This window comes from Stegodyphus dumicola, chromosome 10 (genome assembly GCF_044657685.1).
Source record: "Stegodyphus dumicola isolate Sdum_Otavi_A_Nest chromosome 10, ASM4465768v1".
NCBI lineage: Eukaryota > Metazoa > Arthropoda > Arachnida > Araneae > Eresidae > Stegodyphus > Stegodyphus dumicola.
The window spans coordinates 25,253,706-25,257,971 of record NC_140777.1 but is presented as its reverse complement, the minus strand read 5'-3'; the positions used below and the strand labels follow the sequence as shown (position 1 = coordinate 25,257,971).

The window sequence follows — 4,266 nt, the reverse complement described above, 5'->3', positions numbered from 1 at the left end:
CCTTCCGGGTGAGGTGGGTCGGTTTCTTTAAGGAAACGGGTGAAGCAAACCACGGGGGAGAACATACGATTTTCCCGCAGGCAAGTTGGAAAACCCTGCTATCGAAATGACCTTGCTCAGCTGCAGCCAGCTCAACGTCTTACCCTTAAAACCTTCCTCAAGAGAGCCCGCTATAACCCTGCCCGTTTGGCAGGTTTCCCCATTTCCAATCGGCGACATTATTTGGCGAGATTTTAGAGTTCCTTTTTTTTTCGTTCCTTATTTTCCGAGTGACATTTTTTCCGTTCCTTATTTTCCGGGGACATTCTTTCCGATTCCCTTTTTTCCGGGTGGCATTTTTTCCGCACACCATTTCATTGTTATCATTCATAATGGTTCTATGAGTAGAACTACAATTATGAAGTTAAACAGGCATCCTATGTAGTCATTTTTAACATTAAACTGTTAACAGAAATAAACAGCATTTTGATCATGGCCAACATTTTGATACCATGACGTAATTTTTGGATGCAAAGACATTGACTGATTTATACAATCATTCGAAATAAAAATCCCTAGTTACAAACCCATGTTATAATTTATATAACACCAAGTTTTCCTCCAACACAAATTTTTAAGGCAAAGCATATTTATTTGCGTTCTATCTGATTATATATAATACCCTATATATATAGATATCACATTATTATATTAGTACATCTTTTTTTAATATTTATACTAATTCAATATCTTTCCATTGCAGAATGCACCAGATAAAAAGGTGCATTTTGTCTTTCGAATGCTCTTCTTTTCTCACCAGCGATATTCGAAATATGATTTGGTTTAGAATAGGCAGATTTATAGACGACAAAGAGTCAGTCATCAGCATTAAAAACTGAACATGCTAATTAAAAGTTTCTCTTTCAGTCGGATGACCTCAAAACTAAACTTGATCAGCACAATGCCAAATTGGCGAAAAACGTCGCCAATCTGGAGTAATTCCAGTGGCAGGGACAGACGGCGGTCATAGAAGCGGTGGATCATACTGCGCATGCTCGCGGCATCATGACCTGCTTGTTCAATATGCCATGCGAATTCTGGAGTTGAATTTGAAGGAGTTGATCTACTTCGCGTTCTTCCTTTCTTTGCTTTTCAGTAAATTACCGGAGGGATAAAAATTAATTTTTAGTAAAATTGAAGAAATGTTTCAAATAACAGTGATAAAGATAATATTACACATTTACTTTTGTATTTTAGTCAACATAGCAATAGTTTTGGGGATTTCAGTTTCTAATGAATTTTATATTAGTTTAGAAATGTTAGGTATAATAAACAGACTAAGGATTTATAAATTATTTTTATATAATAATAAAAATTTTCTTTTATATAAGAATTTTGTTGATTTTGCATCCAAAATATATAAAGGCTTGGCATATAGCGTCAAATCTTTCTTTAACTTTAGCATTTACCAATTGGCAACATAACTTAAACCGGCAACGCCATTTATCTCTTTTGCTGTGTCGCGTAACGGAGAAGCTGTGCCATTTTGCTTGTGTGAAAAGTGTATCTACTGTAATTGCATTCGACTTGAGTAAATTTTCCTCATATATTTAACATGTCTGAAAATAAGAGTGAACCCGAGCAATTTCGTAAACTTTTCATTGGTGGTTTGAACTATAAATCAACTGAAGAGTCATTAAAATCTCACTTTGAACAATGGGGTGAGATTGTGGATTGCGTTGTGATGCGAGATCCTCATACAAGAAAGTCAAGAGGGTTCGGTTTCATTACATATAAGCGAGCTCATATGGTTGACGATGCTCAAGCAGCCAGACCGCATAAAATTGATGGACGAGAAGTGGAGCCGAAGCGTGCTGTACCACGTGAAGATTCTGGTAAGCCTGAAGCCCAGGTAACTGTGAACAAGTTGTACGTTAGTGGAATTAAAGATGATATAGGTGAAGATGATCTCCGAGAATATTTTGGCCCGTACGGAAATATTGTGAGTGTAAATGTTGTGACAGATAAAGCTACAGGAAAGAAAAGAGGTTTCGCGTTTGTTGAATTTGATGACTACGATCCCGTTGACAAAATTGTTCTTCAGCGCCACAACTACAAAGGTAGAAGATTAGAAGTTAAAAAGGCATTATCTCGTGAAGAAATGGGTAACTTAAAAATGAAGAAGGAATTGGGTGGATTTGGTGGAAGAGGCAGAGGTGGTGGAAATCAAGGAAGAGGCGAATGGCGTACTGCCGATGAATTTGACCGTGGTGGCTATGGTGGTGGATACGGAGGAGGCTACGGAGATGGTTATGGCAGTGGATATGGAAGTGGCGGTGGCGGCGGTGCATGGAATGATGGTGCAGGATATGGTAATAATTATTCTAGTGGTGGAGGCTGGGGTGGCGATTTTGGGTCCAGTTATGGTGGTGGACCCATGAGAGGCAGTGGTGGATATACCCAACGCAGTCAAGGACCATATGGAGGTGGTGGACGAGGCTCTGGAGGTTATGGACGACGATAAACATGAACATATTCACAAAAGAACTTTTCATACTATCATGTCTGTCTTCACTTAACATTTTTGTGTACCGACTTTTTTACCTGACACTATCGTTTTAGCTCGAGTATACATTAATATCCAAATAATTATCATTGTACCTTTTTTTTAAGTAATCAGTGATGCTGAATTGCATGGTGAAATAAATTTTTAAGAACAAATTTGTTCATATGTTCTTGTTGACAACATATTTTGAAGATGTTTGATTAGTAATAGCCTTGCATAATCAAGAATTTTTCTCTAAAATTAATTAAATAATCGGTTTGCATTTAGCAAGTGTATTATATGTAATTTAGTAGCAGTCCTCTTCTAAATTTCACTAACATGTGTTAAGTCTCTTTTAAATATTCTGTTACATTGGATGGTTTAATATTCAGTCTCATTAGAAACTTTTTAATTAGATATTTTCTACTGCATTTAATGTTCATATTGAGCATATTAGTTGCAAAACCAAATTTTAAAGTAGTTTGTATTTATTGTAAAATATGTAAGTGTATTGGTATGAATGTAACGCAAAATGCAGCTTTTGAGGTTCCGATATACTCTGTACATGAAAGTCAGTTTTAGGTTAAGTATCGTAGCTTTGGACAAAGTTGAATGTAAGTAGGTTTTATTCTTATCTGTAAATTTCAGCATTCGTATAAATTTTGAAAAATCAAATGTTACATTTTCTTTCTGAAGTAAATGGTGTAATGCAAGATTAAAGTTGGTGATATTTGTTATCTGAAATGTTCTGTTGTCAGGAGTTACATTTTGAATTCAGCTTTTATTTTTGCTCATCTATGCAGGTTAACATTGTACGTAATTGATGTTTATCATGTAGTGTATCAAGTAGAATGCATTTCATTAAGTTTTTGTGTAATGTTTAGTGCAATTTGAAAGCTGTGCACTGCAAATATTTTAATTTTTCAAAAGAAAAAAATGCTAGTGAATATTATTTGTTTTATAACCACATAAATATTTCATCACCTAAACGAAACTACTATTTATTGTGTAATGACAACTGTTAATGAAACAGTTTTTAAATAAATTACCCAAAATTCATATATTACATTGTTCTGAAATTTTTTTTAATAACAGTTTTTTGAAATTCCAAATGATTCAACTTTGTAGTAGAAATAATTTTTGAAGAGAGTTACATTTTAAGAAAAAATTTATACAAGTTACATTGTCAGATAACAAAGTTGGTAGTTACCATCACATATTAAAAAAGATTGTTCTGAATCTATGAACTATAAGCTTGAAATAGTGTATATTGTAGTTTATACAATGTTAAATAATTAAGTGTTGGAAGATACTAAATTATTACAGAAATAGAACTTCCATAATCACATTGTGCATAACTGTTATTCTGGTTTGTCTTACCTCATTGTACTGAAGTACTCAGAAATAATTATGCTCACCATTGCTTAGTAATGTTAAACATTGAGGTATTTATTGGAAGGTTTTTATATTAGCCATTTAAATAGATCATAGCTTTTCATAATAAAATATGCTGTTTGATTAAAAGCCATTTTCGTCAGGGAATAAACTGAAATTTTTCCTACATTAAGAAATAATTATTAAACATTATAATGAAATTAGATTATGGTATCAATATGTAATTAAAAATTATGGGGACATATATTCAGTAATAAATTTTATTTCTCTTTATAAATCAGACCAAATAATTACAAATTACGGAACAGCTTTAGTATTTGTCCTTTTGGCAATTTTTTTATTTGGCG

The 4,266-nt window shown here is 33.5% G+C and overlaps 1 pseudogene; it reads left to right on the top strand.

Annotated features, from left to right (window-relative positions):
• Nucleotides 1-1,473: 1,473 nt before the first annotated feature.
• LOC118179986 (heterogeneous nuclear ribonucleoprotein 87F pseudogene) lies at nt 1,474-3,590 on the top strand (annotated as a pseudogene).
• Nucleotides 3,591-4,266: the final 676 nt, after the last annotated feature.